At 48.1% G+C, this 20,668-nt stretch overlaps 1 protein-coding gene across 3 annotated transcripts in view; it reads left to right on the forward strand.

The window, feature by feature from the left end:
- The window catches only part of ZBTB7C (zinc finger and BTB domain containing 7C), a 171,309-nt gene that overhangs the window by 44,809 nt on the left and 105,832 nt on the right, over positions 1–20,668 (forward strand). Inside the window, exon 1 of one of the 3 annotated variants that reach the window (XM_071730709.1) lies at positions 9,717–9,792. The exons of the other annotated variants lie outside the window; for them this stretch is intronic. The gene's annotated coding sequence lies outside the window, so the exon portion shown is untranslated. Of the gene's footprint in view, positions 1–9,716; positions 9,793–20,668 lie in introns of those variants that run through there. 3 annotated transcript variants of the gene reach the window in all.

The following is a 20,668-nucleotide window of genomic DNA, read 5'->3' on the forward strand; positions in this document are numbered from 1 at the left end:
TTCCCTCTTCCAGTCTAAAACTATTCCCCCTTGTCCTATCATACCACACCCTTGCCAAAAGTCCCTCCCCAGCTTTCCAATTGCCCTTTCAGGTGCTCTGAGCTCTCCCCAGAGCCACGAATAAGTCTAAACCAACCAAAGCAATGCCACCAAGCAGATGTCCCCAAAGCATTTGTTAAGAAGTGCTCACCCTTTCTTTTCACATCTCAGCCTCAGGAAGATCCCATTCTGTTCAGATTCACAGAGGTGATTTTGCAGTTCCTGTGGTGAGGGATCCATTTGGAGTTCAGCTTTGGGAAGAGACAAGCTTAATAAAATAGGTGCAAATCTCCACATCTGCATCTGGCAGTATGTCCTCTGCCCAGGGCACCATCTCCACTGGAGCTTCAGAGGGAGAATGATAGGAAATTAAGAAGCTCATAAAGTTTCCATGAAAACAGCCTGGGCTGGTGGGAGGTGTCCCTGCCCATGGAAAGGGTTGGGAATGGATGAGCTTTGAGGTCCCTTCCAACCCAAACCATTCCATGATTCTCTGATTATTTCATGAACCAGGATGGCAAGAGGAATGGATGGATCCCAAAGCCTGTTAGCTTCATGCTTTTCCACGTCTGCATGGTCAGTTGCTTGAGTGAATCAGACTGCACGTACCATGTTTCAGCCTGGCTTCCAAAGCAGCAAACCTGAGACCTGGCTCTGTCTCTGTCCATCTATTTCCCTCTAGAGATTCCTGCAGGATGTGGTGGTCACATCTGACTATCAAAGGTTAGGGAGGATTTGGAACACTGAGGCTGCTTGAAAATAAATATCCTGGAGAGCCAGGGGACACCTGCAGTGATGTTAGTGTTGAATCTGGTGATGGAAGAACCATTTGAGGTGGTTGCCACCCACCCAACTGCAAAAACTTTTAATAATTTAGTCCTAGGGGTGCCTGCAGTCTCCATACAGCCAGACACTCCAAGGGGTAAATCCTGGACCTCATTCTCAGCTGTCTGACATGTCATGGAGTCATTCAGTTTCTGCAGAGCAAGGGCAAGAAGCAGCCAGACTGAGACTTGACTGTAAAGCACCCAAGGATTGAACCTTTTGCATGTGTCTGAGCTGGGCAGATGTGTATCTTGAATCAGATCAAAAAACCCCAAACAAGCAAGCAACCAACCAACAATTCCTGAGTTCATCAGACATGACCAAGGGCTGCTTGGATTAATGGAAAAATTGAGTGTAGCTCGTGCAGGAGCTACAGAGGCAGTCAGGGCTGAGGGGTGGAATGTGTTACTTGTGTGTCTGGAGGTCTGAAGGCAGCAGAAACCCCAACATTGCTTTGCTTGAGAAGGAAAAATATGAAAATAAAGCTCCCAAACTTTGGTTTTGAGAGTTGCAGCAGGAGGTGCTGGCCTGGGATGCTCAGCTGTGGTCCAGCACTTTTTATTTTTGAACCTTTACCTTCCATCAGGGGATTTTGTGCCAAATGAGATGCTGTGGCTTGTGGCAATCTCCCTGGGTGCTGCTCAGGGCTCAGCTGTCCCCTCCAGGTGACACAGAGGCTGTCTGCATGTGCTTGGGGATGGAAGGGCTCTCTGGATGCCTTATCCCCATCTTTTCACTGGAAGGGTTGTCAGACATTGGAATAGTCTGCCCAGGGCAGTGGTGGAGTCACCATCCCTGGAGGGATTTCAGTGGACCTGGATTTTAGGGACAAAGTTTAGTGGTGAGCTTATGGTGTTGGTCAAAAGTTGGACTGCAAGATCTTGAAGGTCTTTTTCCCACCAAAGATCTCCTCCAACTTCCATCCTTTCGTCTCCTTGCTCACCACCTCCTTGCTTTTGCAGATCCAGTCAGCAAGGGATGTCCAACTTGCTTGGCTGCTTTTTTATCTGCTTGGAGAAGGTGGAAGAGAGAAAGGGAGGAGAAAAAGGTGGGAACTTCATCACCAGTGTTGGGGTGACTTCTCAGGTCCCTTCTGAGTGGAGAGGGGGGACAATAGGGTGAGGGTGGGAAGCCCCAACCAGCATCCTTGCAGCAGTTTCCATCTCACCGGTGAGGATTTCAGAAGAGTTTTATATCAACATGGAAAAAACATGTTTGATGCAGAAGCAAACTGACCATGAGGTGTAAGGAAGATTTTATGCATGATCTCATTTTCTTTCTGCCTTTTTTTTACATCTCGGTAGCACACACTGATGTTGTCAGGGTGGGTCTGATCTCAGTGCTTGGGTCATTTGATGCTTTTTTTTTTTGATGCTGCTGGGTCATTTCTTGCTGTTTTCCTGGGAGCCAAGTGATTTATGTGCCTCTTTGCAGAGCTGGGCCTTGAGATGTTCTCTCAGAGCACACCCACACATGCCACCACCCCAACATCTTATAACCCCTTGTGTAGAAAAATATTTCCTTTTCATTGTAGCAGCAAAACTGGAATTTCTGAGAGGATTGATGGTGTGAAGTGCCTGACTCCCACCCAGGTATATAAGAGATGAGCATGTTATTTTTTTTTTTTCTGAGACCCTTTTTGGTGTGTCTGCTGATTGTAGGGTGCAGAGGAGGCAGCTGCATCTGGGGTGGCTTCCTTGGTGGCCACTCCTGTTGGTGGCTTTGAAGCCTTTAGACATTCACCCAGAGCTCCTCTGCTGGGAAAAAAATCACTGTACAAAGCCAGGCTGGCATGTGGTGCTCAAAAAAGGGGGAGGGGATGCTGAGCTCCATCCCTGTTTTTCCTGGATAACTGAGTCTCCCCAGAGTGTCTGTGGGGCTTGAAGGTAGCCCAGTGTTGATGTGACAGCTTTGCCTCTCCATCCTGCTGCCTTCCAGGGCTACAGCATCCTTGGAAGAGGTTTGCACCATGGATGGTGAGATCCCTTCTGGTTTTAAGCTGGACTCCTGACCTTCAGCACTCAGGTCCTGTGTGCTCAGTGTGCTCCAACTCTGGTTTGGTATCAAGGGCTGAGGTTTAGAAGCAGGGTTTGGCCCCAGAATGTTGTCTCCCTTTGGGTAACATTAAGGATTTGTGACCTGGAGATCCTTGAAAGAGTTTTGAATCCCAGGGGAGGAGTGAAATTAAAAAAAAAAAAAAAGAAGAAGAGATTGTTTCATCCCCCTCAAACAGCAGGAATGAAATTCAGCTGAGGGAGGGTAAACTCAGCATAGAAGTAATTTGTCCAGGTGGCTGGAACATATCTAGAGGGATGGATGGAAAAGGCTGGAGGTGCTGTCCTGCCCATGGTGTCCTGTTTGGAGAGCAGCCACCCACATGTCTGTGTGCACATTGCATGCTCAATAATCAAACCAACAATCCACAATTATCCGAATCACAATCCCAGCCTGGTTTGGGTGGGAAGGAACCTTCCAAGTCCATCCAGTTCAACCCCAGGGACATTTCCAACTGGATCAGGTTGCTCAGAGCTCCATCCAACCTGACCTGGAATGGTTCCAGGGATGGGGCATCTCCCACCTCTCTGGGCACCTCATTTCAGTGAAACTTTCCCCTAGTCTGGTTAAGGTTTTGCTTTCTCTGATGTCTTTCTGTGTTCTCCCACCCAGATGGTCCCCTCTCTATTTTTGGAAGCCACTGCAGATGCAGTGAAGCTCTGGCTTGGCTGTGACTTGGACCTGGAGAAGGCTGACAAGGTTGTTTTTCCCTGCAGACATCTGGTGTGTAGAAAAATACACACCAAGGCAAGCTGCAAAATTTAAAATCCTCTTACCAGAGCCCCAAAGCTCAACAATTGTTTGGATGGGAGGGGGTTGAGTTCTACCTTGAATTTCTGATTGAAGGAAACCTTAAATCCTGGGGACTTAGGAAGCTGAGGGTCCCAATTAGAAGTGCACACAAGGTTTGAGGAGCACCCATGCTGCCCAGGGCTCTCTTGGGCTTGGAACCATGTCTGTTGAAGAGTGATCTGGTGACAGATCCCATCCAGCCTGGACCTTGGCTGGGATTCCCTTGGAAATGCAGAGATCAGGTACAATCTCAGGGGAATGAAATGTTCTGGCTTCAGCTTTGCTTTGAGGTTTTGGGGGGGGGGCACCAGCTCAGAATTAGGTTGGAGAAAAAAAGGTGATCTGCATCATCACTTTGTCCAAAGTTGTGTGGGCCAAAGGCAGGAGGGTGAAGCCTCTTTTTGAGGTTTTTACATGGTTGGCTTGAGGGGAGGAAATGTGGAGGGGTGAAGTTGGTGAGAAGCCAAAAGGGGAGATAGGAGGCTAAAAAGTGGTGGGAAACCAGAGGGTGGTGGAAAAGTTCAACTGAGGAGGAATTGAGGCTGAGCAAGCATGGAGGTCAGAAGCTGAGGGGAGGGAGTCTAAAAGGTGATGGGAAACTGAGGAAGAGTTGAGGCTTAAAAGAGGCTGTGAGACTAAAGAAGAATCTAGGAACTGGGGAAAAGAAGGAAATGCTCATTTTTCACCAGGAGAATCCTACAGGGATGCACACCAATACCTGAGCTTTGCCACAGAGTCATAAATGATCTGGAAAGAGGTGTCCAGAGAGATGCCAATATTCCCCCCTTTCATGGAGTTTTTTAGGTATTTAAAGCCACAGAGAGGTGGGGAAATAGCTCAGCATCACCATGGAGACAGTCCCTGTCAGAAAGGCAAATTGAAGGGTAGAAGGTGTTAGGATGAAGGTTGAGAAGAAAAGGAGAATTAGAGACATCCTGGGTGAAGTACAGCCCAATGCAGAAGGAGTGATGGAGGAAAACTGGAGCAGCTGTGGTCAGAAGAGAAGCTCAACACATGAAGTCTTTTAGGGCCATAAAAAACCCCAGCAAAACTGTCCTTGGAGGTTTCATATGGGCAGAAATCTCAAACCGTGACTGGTGTGGAGAAGGGGAGCAGGAAGTGGTTGCTTCATTGTCTCTTTTCTGACCTAAAAATGAAGTTGTTTGCCAGCAGGTTTAAAGCAGGTGAAAGGAATTGTTTTTTCACATGGTGCATGATGAAGCTGGGGAGTTTGTTGGCACTAGAGGCAGAAAAAGGGTCTGGAAAAAAATGAGATGAATTCAAGGCTCAGTGAGGGCTCTGGGATTCAGATGCCTTTTCTGAGCCTCAGAACCTCTCACAGGTGGATGGATGCTCAGCAGAAGGAGAAGGAAGCATCTCCATCTGTTCCTACCTTTCTGTGCATGCCTCCTGCATATCCAATGTCAGCTACTGCTAGAAAACAAGATATGAATTTAAGCAATCTTTTCTCAGGGGGTTTCTTCCCAACGTGCAGACCTGAGTTGGTGTGTTGTGGTCCCATGCAGGTTGCCCATCTCATAGAATCACAGAATCATAGAATTGGCTGGGTTGGAAGGGACCTCAGAGATCATCAAGTCCAACCCTTGACCCACTGGTGCGGTTGCTACACCATGGCACTGAGTGCCACATCCAGGCTCTTTTTAAATATCTCCAGGGACGGAGAATCCACCCCTTCCCTGGGCAGCCCATTCCAATGGCTGATCACCCTCTCTGTAAAGAAATTCTTTCTAATATCTAACCTAAACTTCCCCTGGCACAACTTAAGAGCATGCCCTCTTGTCTTGTTGAAAGTCCGGGAAAAGAGCCCAACCCCCCCCTGGCTCCAACCTCCTTTCAGGGAGTTGTAGAGAGTGATGAGGTCTCCCCTGAGCCTCCTCTTCTCCAGCCTCAACACCCCCAGCTCCCTCAGCCTCTCCTCATAGGAATTCTGCTGGATCCCTTCCCAGCCTCCTTGCTCTTCTCTGGACCTGTTCCAGCACCTCAAGCTCCTTCCTGAGCTGAGCTGAGCTGAGGGGCCCAGAACTGGACACAGGACTCAAGCTGTGGCCTCCCCACGGCTGAGCACAGGGGCAGAATCCCTTCCCTGGACCTGCTGGCCACGCTGTTCCTGAGCCAGCCCAGGATGCCATTGGCCTTCTTGGCCACCTGGGCACACTGCTGGCTCCTCTTCAGCTTCCTGGCAATCCAGACTCCCAGCTCCCTTTCTGCCTGGCTGCTCTCAGCCCCTCTCTGCCCAGCCTGGAGCTCCCCATGGGGTTCTTGTGGCCAAAGTGCAGGACCCGGCCCTTGGAACCTTGAACCTCATCCCCTTGGGATCAGCCCAACTCTCCAGTCTGTCCAGGTCCCTCTGCAGAGCCCTCCTGCCTTCCATCTGATCCACAGTTCCCCCCAGCTTAGTGTCATCTGCAAATTTGCTGCTGATGGACTCAATCCCCTCATCCAAATCCTCACTAAAGATATTGAACACCACTGGGCCCAACACTGATCCCTGGGGGACACCACTAGTGACCGGCCGCCATTTTGATGCAGCCCCGTTCAGCACCACTCTCTGGGCCCGGCCCTCCAGCCAGTTCCTAACCCAGCACAGGGTGCTCCTGTCCAAGCTGTGGCCTGACAGCTTTTTCAGGAGAATGCTGTGGGAGATGGTGTCGAAGGCCTTGCTGAAGTCCATGTAGACCACATCCACAGCCTTCCCCTCATCCACCAGGCGGGTCACCCGATCATAAAAGGAGATCAGGTTGGTCAGGCAGGACCTGCCCTTCCTAACCCCATGCTGGCTGGAAACCCGTGCTGGCTGGCTGTCCTGCAATGGGACACAGTCCTTCTGGAGGTCCCTTGTGGTCCTGGAGGTTTGGTCACACTTTGCTAAGACTCTGAGGCTCAAACTCTCCCAGCTAATTCCAGTTTTCTGTTCATCCTTTTAAAATCTCTGTTGATGGGAGCTCTTACTTCTGCTGGAGAGCACAGCTGGGAGATGAGGGGATGGAAGGGGTTGGTGACACAAAACATTCTGGTTCTGAATAAACCAGAACCACATTCTGGTTCTGAATAAAGCTACTGCTGGACCCAGTGACGTGGTGTCAGTGCCACATTGCTCATCCTGCAAGTTGGAGGTCAGCAAAGGGTCTGACCTTAGGAGCAAAGGAGTTTCTGAGGGTGTTCACCATTGTCCTTGAGCTTTCAGTTTTGCTTTATTACCAAAAAAAGGAGCAGAGGGGGATTTGCCAGTTCCATTCCCTGGAAGCAGAATTAGCTCAGTGTTGGCCCTGTTTGAAGCCCCTGCCAACCTCGAAGGACCTAATTCAGTATCCACTTTGTTTCAGCAATTAGCAAGACAGAAGAGAGAGCATCTGGCATGCAAATTGGACACCAGGACACATGCCCAATGTGAGGTCCTGGGCTGGCAAGCAACAGTTTAAAACAAACAAACAAAAATATGTCTTTCAGTCAAGAGCTCTGTTTTCTGGGTTGCCTCCAAATGCCTCTACATTGACACAATGCATGATTTTTATTTTTTTTTTTCTTGTGGTGTCCCTCCAAAGTGGCCTGAATGGCAAGAAAAGCTTCTGTGCTCCTTGCATCATCACTGATTGACAACTTGTGGTCCCATCTGGGGCAGCCACCTGCTGTGTCACTGCAGCATGAGGCAGCCTTGCTCCCAAACCAAACCTGATCATTCTTACAAGAACTTGTGACTGTCTGAGGAGCATCTGAAGGAACAGCCTGGAGAAAAGGAGGCTGAGGGAAAGATCAGGGGGCTGGATCAATGAGCTAAGGTCTGTTCTATGAGGTTCAACCAGGCCAAGTGTTGGGTCCTGCACTTGGGTGACCCCAACCCCAGGCAATGCTCCAGGTTTGGGGTTGGGAAGTGCCCAGAGGGAAAGGAGCTGGGGGTGTTGGTTGATTCAGCTGAACAGGAGCCAGGGGGTGCCCAGGTGGCCAAGAAGGCCACCAGCATCCTGGCTTGTGTCAGCACTGTGTGGGCAGCAGGAGCAGGGCAGGGATTGTCCCCCTGTGAGGCTGCCCCTGGAATCCTGGGGTCGGTTCTGGGCCCCTGAGGACAAGAAGGACATTGAGGGGTTGGAGTGTGTCCAGAGAAGGGCAAGGGAGCTGGGGAAGGGTCTGGAGCAGAAGTCTGCCCAGGAGCAGCTGAGGGAGCTGGGGGTGTTGATCCTGGAGCAAAGGAGGCTGAGGGGAGAGCTTCTGGCTCTCTGCAACCCCCTGAGAGGAGGTTGGAGCCAGGGGGGGTCGGGCTCTGCTCCCAAGGAAGAAGGGATGGGAGAAGAGGAATTGAGCTGGAGGTTTAGATTGGAGCTTGGGAAGAATTTCTCCCTGGCAAGGGTTGTCAGGGCCTGGCCCAGGCTGCCCAGGGCAGGGCTGGAGTCCCCATCATTCCTGGAGGGATTTCCAAGCCCTGGAGATGTGGTGCTGAGGGCCATGGGGCAGGGGTGGCCTTGGCAGTGCTGGGTTAAGGGTTGGATTTGATGATTTTTGGGGTTTTTTCCAACCCAAATGATTCTCTGAGTCTGTAACTGCCTAAGGCAGGGTTGATCCAGCAGTGGTTGCTGGTTGCAGTGTGTGTCTCCTGGTGACAGGGTTGGTGGTTCTCCTGCTCTCAGGTTTTCTGACCCTTCTGATGGAAAAAAAGAAAGAGAATGAGTGGCTGAGAAACCAAACAGGTTTTGTAGGTCCTTGCTCAGCAAACCAACAGCTGATTTCTTGTCTTGGGGGTTTCCAGGCATGATTGTGCACTGAGTTTTGTTGGAAAAGGTGGAGAAAGATGGAATTTTCTATTCCTTCCTTTCATTTTCTTTCTCTGAAGTTTCTGTAAAGCCTTCTGGAAGGTCAGCAGCAGTTTCTGCTGGGACATGATGGACTCGTTTCTCTTTCCCCCAGCTGTTCCTGTAGGTACCATTGGCTCCAGACCTTACTGCCCTACATACAGCTGTGTGAGTGGCCAAGATGCTGATTTTGGTGGCCTGGCCAAGCCTTCTGCTGTCCCCACACCTTGGCAGAGGAGCATTGCCATCTGCTGCAGCACCCACCCCCTTGGCCTTGTGTCAAAGGGAGCTGCCAAGCCAAGAGGGAGGTGGTGGGATGGGTAGGATGGGATGTGGCCTCAAGAGGGCTTGGAGGCAGCTCCTACCTCCTCAGTCCCATTTTCCCTTCTTTTCCATGGCTCTTTGTCGGGGATGTCCCAGCACATCGTGCCCTCAACAGATGGGCTGTGACCTTGGCCACCACCACTCAGGCTTTATCTGCTTGGGCAGGTGGAGATGGGAGGAATTCAGAGCCTCTGAGACCAGCAGTCAGCCCTTAAGCATTTTCTAAATATTTTCTAAATATCCCTTAAAAAAATTAATAATAAATATATAACAAATAAATATATATAATAATTATTCAAGGGCCTTGAAGTTGCCAGTATTGAAGAAGGGATCCAGTTCAACAGGTTTGAGAACATGTGGTGCTCAAAGTGGGATTTCAGCCTGGTAACTACTTTTTTGCCCCCCTCTTAAAAAAACCAAAACCAAACAAAACAAATAGATTTCACCTTGAGGAAACTTCAGCAGAACCTGTGTGTCTCTGATCCATCCCAAACCTCCTGAGTTAGGAGAATAAAAATCAAAGAGTGATAACAACCATCCTGCTCTTCCCCATCAGAGACAGAGGAGGGGGCAAAGTGCACGAGTCTGGATGGGTTGGAATCTTGTAGCTTTGATGGGATTCATGGAAAAGAAATGTACTACTACTTTAAGGCTTTGCCTGCAGCTAAATATAAGGGTGTGCTGGCTCCACCCTGTTGCTTCGTTAGGGCTCCAGTAGTTTATTTTCTGGAGTGTGTTTTGGCTTGATTTCTTCTTTTTTATTATTTTTTTTCTAGTTGGTTTGTTGGTGTTGTTTTTTTTTTTTGTTTTTTTTTTTTTGGTGACTCTGCACCATTTAATAACCCAGGGTTTAAATGAGTGGTCTTGGAGCATAGGAGTGAGAAACCTCCCTACGATTTCCCTGTGGAAAATTAAAGGTTTGGGACTTGAGCAGAGCCAAAGTTTCAACCTCCACGTAAGTGCTGTGTGCTCCGGGCTGGTGGGGAGATGATGACTGTAGGGATGAAGGCTTGAGACAGCAAATTTATCTTGTTAACTTTCACAAGCCCCCAAAAATGATTAATCTTAAACCAACAGGCAGGTAAACCTGATTTTTGCATCCACTTGCTCGGGGGATGATCAGTCCTGTACAGATGATGGCTCTTTTCCTGAATAGATTTAATTTTTTTCCTAAATAGATTAAATATTTTTCCTAAATAGATTTAATGTGTTCTTTTCCTAAATGGCTTTAATTTTTGGGGGTTTAAAAACTGTTGTTGAAGCAGAGGTTGACAGCAGCGTGTGTGTTTCCAATCAGCGTTTGCTCAGTCTAAACTTAGCCTCTGCCTTTCTGGGGTTTTTGTTGTTTCTTAATTTTTTTTTTTTTTTTTTTTTTTTAAAGAGAAGCTGGTTTCATCTTCCTTTTCTATAATCATCTGTTTATTTTATTAGCTCTTTCCAAAAAAGCCCAGTGCCTGGCCACCTGCTTTATATGAGCTGCTGAAAGGCTCTTGCTCCTCTTGGGCAGAGCAGATTTCTTTCCACAAGAAACGACACAGCTCTGTACTAAAAAGGGCAAAAAAAAAAAAAAAAAAAACCAACCCCAAAACCAAACCCAACCCACCCAAACCCACATGCTGGGCTATTTTGGAAGGAGCAAATTATGTGTCCTACAAATTACCATGGGTTATGAACGTGGTCCCTCTGTCTGGATGACAATGTCCTTCTTTCAGCCCACCACTAATACAGTTGGAGTTAGGATAAAACCCCATGGAATCCAAAGTGTCTCCTCTTCTCTCAGCCCTGATTTATTCCTACCAGCAAATGTCAGACATAAGGAGGAGGTTTGTGGCTGTATAATTCACAGGCTGTTAGGCAGCTGATTAGGAAGGACTTGGACTTTTAAAAAAATGACTGGAGGCTGTTCCTTTAGTATCTGGAAACTGTAATTTCTCTGAATTTTTTTTTTTTTTTTAATGCTGGCTTTCTTTTTCCCTTTTTTCCTTTTTTTGTGATCCTTTTAATTTTTCTTTTCCTCCCCCCTTCCTTTTTCTTTTCCTATTTCCTCCTGTTTTTATTTTTTCTCCTTTTTCTTTCTGCTCTTTGTCTTTCTCTTTTTTCCCTCTCCCTTTCAATTTTTTCTCTTTTTTTGACTTTTTTCTGTTTCTTTTCTTTTTGTACTTTTCCCCCCTTTTTTTCTCTTTTCTCTCTCCTTCCTCTTCTCTTATTTCCCTCCTCCTCTTTTTTCCCTCCTTTTCTTTTCTCTGGTTTTTCCCCTTCTCTTGTTTTTTCCCCTTCTCTTGTTTTTTCCCCTTCTCTTCTTTTTCCCCCTCCTCTTCTTTTTTCCCCTCCTCTTCTTTTTTCCCCTTCTTTTTTTCCCTTCTTCCCTCCTCTTCCCCTCATTTCCTCTCTTGCTTTTCATCATCTTTTTATTCCTTATTTTTTCTTTTCTTCTTGTTTTCTTTTTTCTTTCTTTTTTTCTTTTGCTCTTTCCAGCGAAGTCCAACTTGAACTGAGGATTTACTCCCCTTGCAATCTCAGCTTCAGGACCATCAGCTCTGAAACCCCCCTCTGATTTCACAGTGAGGACTGTAAATATATTGAGAGGCAGATTAGATATGATTACAGATAAGAATTTCCCCACCTACTGTATCTCGAGCATACTCATCATTTGATACTCTACAATTTTATTTTTTTTTTCCAGCTGTAGTATAAAGCAGAAATTTTCAATCCTTTTCCCTTCGTGCTTCAGAAAGGTGATAAAATCCCAAATATCCCCATGTGCCCCTGATGGCAGCAAGCAGGGATGCAGCTGTGGAGATGACAGAGGGTTTGGATCTCTAAAGGTCCCCTCCAACCCAAACCATTCCATGTTCCTATAGGAGACCCAGCACTAAGGTTCTTGAGCTGTTTTGGTAGGACCCCAGCAAAGGGAAGGAACCTCCCAAGGCTCAGTTCAGTTCCCAGGAGCAAGAGCATGGAAAAAGCCAGCCTGGCATCTCAGGCTGAGTTGAGAAGCTGTGCCCACAGCTGCAGGGAGACCAGTGAGGATGCCCAGGGTTCCACTGATGCAGGGACTCACTCAGGGTGACTTTATCTTGGTCCAGCCCTGGCATCAGCCCCGGCACCAGAAGAGGGGTGAACTGAGGCCTCCCTGGGGCAGGAGCAAGGTGGGGAGAAGAGATGGGAGATGCTTCTCAGTTAAAATGAACCCCATGCTGGTCCCACCAAGCTGAAACTGGCCTGAGGTGGCATTTAAGTCCCTTGGGGGCTTTTGTCATTTTGCCTGGGTCAGACTCTTTGAGTGAAGTCCCTCTCCTCTGTGGGACTTTGGAGGAGCTGTAGGATGGTTTCTAAATGTAGGTAAATCTCAGCCTCCATGTCCCTGGGCTTTTGGCAGAGGGCAGAAATTAAAAGTTTGTTTTTGGCGAAGCATCATTGAGCTGCAGCTGATGTGTTGCTCACCTACACCTCTTCCATCTATTAATGGGAGGGATTCAGCATCCAATCGTTTATAGAGCAGGTAAAGAGGGATGTGTGTGTGTGTACAGGGGGGGAGTGCAGGTAGACAGGAGCCTCAGCATTTCTAAGAGATGGCAATTCTCCTCTGGAAGCCTCAAGTGAACACCACTTCCCTGGAGCTTCCTCATTTAAATCATCTCTGCTTTATTTTGTCCTGACCATTCTTTTCCAGCTGTCACATGAAGTGCCACAAAGACTCTTCAAGGGGTTTTCTTTCTGCTTCCCTCTTAATAATCCCAGCAACAGGCAGTGGTCTCTTTGTCCTAGGCTTTTTCTGATGGCTCTCACTGTTCAATTTGCTGGAGAGGAACCACTTTGGGGAACAATAGGACAATCAGTGCTGCAGCAGCTCAAGTGCTGCCATCCTTCCCTTGAAAAGGGAGGAGGGAGGTGGGATGTGTTTTGGCCATGGGTGGTTAATGACTTCGAGGAAAAGCTTGACCAAAGTGTTCCTGGCTTGCAAAAATAGATGTTTGCTCTGAAAATTGGTCAGGGTTTAGTGTGATCCTCTCAGGGAGTGGGATAAAACGCTGGTGTTCAGGTCTGGATTAGGGCTTGGAGTCTGAATCCAAACCTTCCGTGTCCAGCCCAGCAGAGATAAAGTGTTGCCTGACTTTCTTGGCTTTTTGAAGAGGAAGGTCCAACTATGGTTTTCCCATTGTGAGCAGCTAGATACCTCTAAAAAAAAAAAAAAAAAATGGAGAAGCTCTCAGTGCTGTGGGTACCTCTCTGGCAGCTCTGCCCTAAACAGGGGCATCCTTGGGTCTCCCTGCTTTGGACCAGGGGTGAACCAGGAGACATCCTGAGGATTTTTTAGTCTTTGTGTTTTCCTTTGGGCCTGTGGAAAGCCTCTTGTACCCCCACTGCCTAAAATACCCCAAAGATGCTGCACTGGGAGTTTCTCTCTGTTTCTGTCATTTCAGAATGGCTCTGGGACAAACCTTTTCTTGTTGCATTAGAGGAAAAGAGGTGTAAAGGTGGAGTTTGAGGGACTTTTGAGGAACTCCTTCATGCATTGCCTGTGATTTCATTCTCATCCAGCTCTCTGGCCCTGGATGTGATGTGAAGGCACCAAGAGCATGTGCTGGAGGGAGCTCAATCCTGGGGATGACCCAAAAAGCAGGTGGAATTCAACTTTTCTGGAGGTACTTAAAAGACATAATCCAGTGGGAACTGTCAGTGAATGCTTTAAAAGTCACCAATAATGAGGAGGAAAAGAATGTTTCAAGTAAAGGAGAAGTAAATTTTGATTTTTAAACATGCACTATGCACACAGAAGCATAGGATGATTGCTCCTGAGCCTGCTTAATCCCAAAGCTTGATCCTTACAGTGAGTGCTGCCAGAAATTGTCTTGTTATCACTTTTTTGTTGGCCTGGGCAGTATTTCATCTGCAATCATGCTACCTGTTCCCTTTGCTTGTTCTTTAGCTTTCTTGAGTCCAGCTGGAGTTTCTCAAGAGGGTTTTTTTGTGGCCTTGAAGCATCACCAAAAATTCTTGGGGGCACCAAGGGATGGAAAATCAATATGTAAAAATATCCTCTGGGAATTTGCATGCCCAGTGAACACATCTGAATGTTTTCCATGAATTCTGAAAGAGGCTGGGAGAGCTGGGGTTGTTCAGCCTGGAGAAGAGAAGGCTGCAGGGAGACCTTAGAGCACCTTCCAGTGCCTGAAGGGGCTCCAGGAAAGCTGGGGAGGGACTGGGGACAAGGGCAGGGAGGATGGGATGAGGGAGAATGGCTTTAAATTTAACAGAGGGGAGATTGAGATGAAATATTTGGAGGAAATCCTTTAAATTGAGGGTGCTGAGCCCCTGTGCCAGGTTTCCCAGAGAAGCTGTGGCTGCCCCATCCCTGGCAGTGTCTCAGGTCAGGTTGGATGGGGCTTGGAGCAATCTGGGCTGCTGGGAGGTGTCCCTGACCATGGAAGGGGGTTGGGAATGGATGAGCTTGAAGGTCCCTTGTAACCCAAACCATTCTGTAATTCTGTGAAGCCCCAGGTTTGAAATTAAATAAAATGAAATTAAAAAAAAAAAAAATTAAATAAAGCTGTAAATCTAAGGAAAACTGTCATGACAAAATCTGGTCTCGTTCAGCCCGTGTGGTTATGAAAAGAGAAGCTGTCAGCTGAACCCTCCAAGTGATCCCCAAGGAACAGAAAAAGAACTTGATGTGTTTACAAGACAAAAAATAATAATAAAAAAATGCCCTGAGCTCACAGCATGGAAAAGATGGGATGGTGGGAGCAGTCAGTCCTGCAGCCTTTCCTTCTGCCCCCCACAACTCTGGCTGGGGCTGGCAGGAAGCCAAACCCCTGTGGTTGAGGAAAGAACTCACCCTCTGTCTTCTTTATTTATTTATTTTATTTTATTTTATTTTGGGAGGTGGGGAAGGTGGGGGTTGTTTTTTTCTGGCCAGATGAAATTTCCTATTGAAAAATTAAATGCTTCCTCCTCGAGCTTGTGAATGGGACACCCGGGATGCAGAGTACCCTGGTTCCAATTACCAGCCCAGCCAGGCCAAGTGCTGCACTCAAGCAGGAATTTCTACCTTTTCAGATGTACTTGAAAAGATAAAACCCTTTTTTTTTTTTTTATTCTTCTTATCATCTTTTTTTCCTTCTTTTAGAATACATTTTTTATACAACTAATGAATTCAGAGTGAGTCCAGCCAGCAAAGCTGCTTTTGATTCTTTTTTTTTTTTCCCCTTCTATTAATGTGTTACATCTGAATAGGGACCTAATAGTTCAAATTAGTCAAACTGCCTCTGTTAGGCTAAAAAAAATGGTCCCAAGGAATGCAGGCTGAGCCCCCCCCCTGGGGTGCTGGGTCCAGTTCTGGAGTCCCCAACAACAGAAGGACACAGAGCTCCTGGAAGGTGTCCAGAGCAGAGCCACTCAAATGCTCAGAGGGCTGAGCACCTCCCTGGGAAGCCAGGCTGAGGGATTGGGGTTGTTCAGGCTGGAGAAGAGGAGGCTCCCAGGTGAGCTCAGAGCAACCTTCCAATATCTGAAGGGGCTCCAAGAAAGCTGGGGGAGGACTTTGGACACGGGGGGGTAGGGAGAGGAGAAGGGAAATGGGTTAAAACTTGGAGAGAAAGGGGAGATTGAGGTTGGAGATGAGGAAGAAATTGTTGAATTTGAGGGTGCTGAGCCCCTGTGCCAGGTTTCCCAGAGAAGCTGTGGCTGCCCCATCCCTGGCAGTGTCTCAGGTCAGGTTGGATGGGGCTTGGAGCAACCTGGGCTGGTGGGAGGTGTCCCTGACCATGGAAAGGGGGTGGGAATGGAGGAGCTTTGAGGTCCCTTCCAACCCAAACCATTCCATGATCTGTGTGTGTTCAGTGGCCCAGGCTTCTCCTTCAGATGGGCCTGATGGAACCAATCACTTTTCCACAACCAAATGACATCCTGCAGGCTCAGATGTTGACTTTCACCTGGGAAATGAGATGAACAGGACTCATCTGGGGGGGAAATCCACTGCATTTATGAGCAGCTGGCAACTGGAATCAGTTGGGTGGCCTCATTCTGGAGTCTCCTTCCTGTGGATTTCTCTCCTTGCCCCTTCAGTCTCAGCAATGCTGTGGCTGCCCCATCCCTGGCAGTGTCTCAGGTCAGGTTGGATGGGGCTTGGAGCAACTTGGGCTGGTGGGAGGTGTCCCTGACCATGGAAAGGGGGTGGGAATGGATGAGATCCATTCCAACCCAAACCATTCTGTGATTTCTTGTTCTCCATCTCTAGGCATGCCTTGCTTGTGTCTAATATTTTTCTGGAACAAAACCTACTTGGTGGGGCATCTGCAGGGAAAGCTCAGGGTAGTAAATATTGATCCTGACCAAAATTCCCATCTTGATCCCATTAGGAAAGGTGCATGAACAGGAGGGTTGCTTCCCTTCAGCACACGTGCTGTGGAGCTGAGCACATCTGGGAATTCTGTCAGTCTACCCCAGAGTTACTGCTCCTCTGTGGATGTCCAGAATTTCCACTTGCTGCCTGGACAAGATTTCCATGTGGGAAAAGCTGTTTCTTGAGAAAAATCATCAGTGCATGAGCTCCAGGAAAGGGAGGTAACACCAGTGTGTCTCAGTCACAAAGGATAGGGATGTCATTAGGAGCTGGACAGGAGCTCAGGGCTTGATTCTTAAACTTGGGCACAACTTTTCTTCCAGATCCCACTTCCCCCCCAGTAAAACCCCTCTCCTGAGGTGTCTGTCCCAACCATTTGAGGTGGAATCTCTTTTGTTGTGTCCCTGTCCAGTGCCTGAGGATCAGTGGTGCTGCCCTTGCCTTGGAGCCATAAATCACTTGCAAGCCAAACACTCCACATAAAATGTGTGGTTTCATTGACCATCAGAAGACCCCTTTCCAGTGATGAGGGTTTTCCTCAGGCTGCAGTGGTGTGTGTTAATCCCAGTGGATCATCCAGTCTTTCCTGAAGCTCCCACAAGTCCTTTGGCAAGGAGTTCTGCTTATCCACCATCTGCTGCAGGGAAGCCACCTCTGTCTGCTTGTCTGGAACCTCCTGCTACCTGCATTTGGTGGCCTTAGGGGACAGGAGGGAGCCTGGAGGTAACCATAAGGTGGTGGAGTTGCCCATTAAATTTGCCCCATTTGATGGCTGGAAGAATTGGTCTCCTCCAGGCATCCCATTAGAAGGGAACTGGGAGGGAACAGAGTTTTAGGGACTCACTCTGAGTACTGAGAACATCATGAGAGATCTTGTGGCTGTCCTAGGGTAAAAGAGGTGGGTTGGGGAAGGGAGCAAGTGAGGAAGGGGAACATAACCATGGTGTAACCATCCTAACAACATGGTGTAGTTGTAGGTGTCCCTGCTCACTGGCATGGGCATTGGATGAGATGACTTCTGAAGGTCCTTTCCAACCCATACCATTTGATGATGGCATGATTCTAAATCCCACTTCCAATTCCAAGCACTGAAAGGGAGTGGTACCTCTGAATCCAGGTGCTGAGCTGAGCTGCAGCTGCCTGGTTTATTTCTCCAGGGACCTGCACTGTGCTTCTCATCTGGACCAAGCCATGGGGAGCACCAGCATACTCTTGGACCTCTTTTCCCCTCCATGGGCTGGGGGTTTTGCCCCATTTTCAGGCAGTGCTGGCTACATAACCATTGCAGATGGGACCACAGGTTGCAGCTTTGCTTGGAGCCTTCTGCAGATACCTGGTGGAGCACAGAGACCTCCCCAAGGTGTCTTACAAGTGGTCTACACTGAGGTGCTCTACAAGTTGCACTTCTTCCAGGGCACTGGAAGGTGATGCTGCTCCAGGACCAGGCTCTTGCATGCCCCATGTTCCTCTTGAAATGTAAATCTCCATTCTTGTTTGCTCCCCAGTGTGACCTACAGGTCTTCAAGCAGGATCCCTTAGGATGTTGCCCAAAACCTCAGCAGAGCCAAAGCTTGCCCTGAAAAAATGGTAGGCTGAGATGAGGGGTGACAGGCAGGTGGAACAAGCTGGTAGGAGAAAATAAGGATGCTGAATTGGACACTGGAGATGCAGAGGTCCCACCAACCACACAAAGTAGCTTTAGAGATGTTGGGTGTGCATCTACAAGGCTGCAGAAGCTGCACAGATGTTCAGTGGTGGTGTTGGGAAATGATCATTAGGAGCAAACTGGAATGGGAACACCTGGAGGGACAGAGTTAAGGGTGATTATGCAGCCCAGCCCTGGTGTTTCTTGGCTTGAAGAGAGCTGCACAGCATCATTTAATCAGAGCTTTATATCCAGCTAATTGGCACACACTTGCATATGCAAATAAACCCCCTCATAAATAGCAGGGAAAGATTTAAAGCTCTGCTTTCCACTCTTCATGCCACAAGCCTCACTTTTCTGGTCAGTCTAATCTCCTCCATCACCCTTTTCAGCATCTGGTGTTTGGAAGGTGTGCCACCTCTTTCAAAGAAGATGTCAGATGTGTATTACTTAGTTGTTTGTTGTTGTTTTTTTTTTTTTCATTCCAAGCAGCAAAAATTAACAAGCAAGGGTGGAACCCAGAGCCCTGAGGATCAGATACAGTGCATGGCCAAGTAGTTATGTTGAGTAGCACTGGGATGTGTCATCTGTAGCCTGGGTTTGGTCTCTGAAGCCTCTCTAGCTCTTGAAAAGGAGCAGGTTTCCTGCCAGAGATATATGGTTTATGCTAAAATTGGAATTAAAATTGTCTTTCTGTAGATGACAGAGCATCTGTAGTAAACACCATGGAGATGTCACTCCCAGACTGAGCTTTCTAGAGCAAGGATGCTCCAGGCAGGGGTTTTTAATTCAGAAGGTGAAGCTTAAGTAGTTATAAGAATTTGAGAAAGCAGGTAGAGAGTAAATATTTTTATGTTTGAGGACAAATTGAAATCTCAGACTTGTTTGCAGGTGACATCAAAGGTCACAGGTAGCTTGGGACATCTGGATGCTCCTCAGCTGCTTTACCCCCAAAACCAAATTTATTGGGATTGTTGTGTTGAGTGATTGTGATTTTTAAATCAGTTATAATATCATACAATAAAATATGACATTTTATGTGAGGGGGCTATGATCAGGTGTGTAGAATCTCAGGCTGGGGTGGGTTGGAAGGGACCTTAGAGGTCCCAGAGGAGAGGCTGAGAGGGTTGGGGTTGTTCAGCCCCCAAAAAATGAAGAAGAAAAAGAGAAGGCTCTGGGGAGGCCTTATTGTGGTTTTTCAGTTTTTCAGGAGACCTTAGAAGAAAGGTGGGGACAGACTTCTTAGCAGGGTCTGGGGCAGCAGGACAAGGGGTGATGGGTTTAAACTGAAAAAGGGGAGATTCAGAGCAGATAGACAGTAGAAATTTTTTAGGATGAGGGTGATGAGCCCTTGGCCCAGGTTTCCTAGAGAGGTGGGAGATGCCCATCCCTGGAACCATTCCAGGTTCTGAGCAACCTGATCCAGTTGCAGATGTCCCTGGGGTTGGATGGGATGGCCCTGAAAGGTCCCTTCCCACCCAAATTATTCTGTGATTGTGATTTGTGCACTTGTGGCCTGTTGGTGGGTATTAAGGTTTACAGCAAAGGCATTGTTTTCCCCCACTTCCCCAGCCCAATAATCCCAAAATTGGTCTGAGGAGAAAGGGGAAGGTCTCATATCAGTAGCTGGTGCTCTGGTAAAACCCTGTCTATCATGATATTCACTGTAAAGTCATGACAGTGGCTTCTTTGCTTGGCTCCACAAAACAAAATCTGCTGGTGGTGAGCTCCCAGCTCTCTGTTTGATCCCTCCAGCCTCTTCTGTTTGAATTATTCATGCTGGGGAAGTGATCAGCACACAGCTACCTGTGATCTCCCTGGATCTGGCTGTGTCTGAGACTCACCCTTGCTTAGCTCAGTGCATTTTCTTCTTTCCTTCCTCATGGTGGGGAGGTTGGGTGGGAACCTCCAGGTTATTTCTCCACCTCTTTCTGATGAACCCAACCCCTCTGTTTGTTATCCACACCATCAGATTTCTTTGGTTCTCCCAAGCAGGTGGTGTTGGTACTGGGCAAGCCAGGAGGTGCCATGCAACCATCTGTTTGATACAAATCTTCTTGTGTGGAAATAGGAGTGGGGAACTGCAGGGACACTTGGAGGGCACATTTGGTGTGAGTGAAGGCAGCACTGATCACCCATTCCCAAGCCCTTTCCATGTGCAGGGACACCTCCCACCAGCCCAGGTTGCTCCAAGCCCCATCCAACCTGACCTGAGACACTGCCAGGGATGGGGCAGCCACAGCTTCTCTGGGAAACCTGGCACAGGGGCTCAGCACCCTCACAACAAAGAATTTCTTCCTAATGTCTTACCTAAATCTCCCCTGTTTCAGTTTAGAACCCTTCCCCCTCACCCCATCCCTCCCTGCCCTTGTCCCAAGTCCCTCCCCAGCTTTCCTGGAGCCCCTTCAGGCACTGGAAGGTGCTCTAAGGTCTCCCTGCAGCCTTCTCTTCTCCAGCCTGAACAACCCCAACTCTCTCAGCCTGGCTCCAGAGCTGCTCCAGCCCTCCCAGCATCTCCAGGGCCTCCTCTGGACTCACTCCAACAGCTCCATCTCCTTCTTCTGTTAAGGACCTTGGAATTAGAAGCAGGAGGAAGACCTGGTGGCCCTTGTCTCTCCAGCTCTGTTTGGCAATGGGTTCCTGAAAGCATCCCAGTCCTTATCCCAGAATGCAGACTGGTTTATCCCAGTATGTTGGAATGACGTAGATTATCATGGAGATCAAAAATCTGCCTGGAGTGGGTGTGCTGGCAGAGGTGGATGTACAGCCCATTTTGCTAAGGAGATATGGATTGCAAAGTAAGGACGACACCTGCAGATGGCTTTGACCATATAACTGCTC

The sequence above is a fragment of the Heliangelus exortis genome, chromosome Z (genome assembly GCF_036169615.1).
Source record: "Heliangelus exortis chromosome Z, bHelExo1.hap1, whole genome shotgun sequence".
In the NCBI taxonomy this organism is placed as follows: Eukaryota; Metazoa; Chordata; class Aves; order Apodiformes; family Trochilidae; genus Heliangelus; species Heliangelus exortis.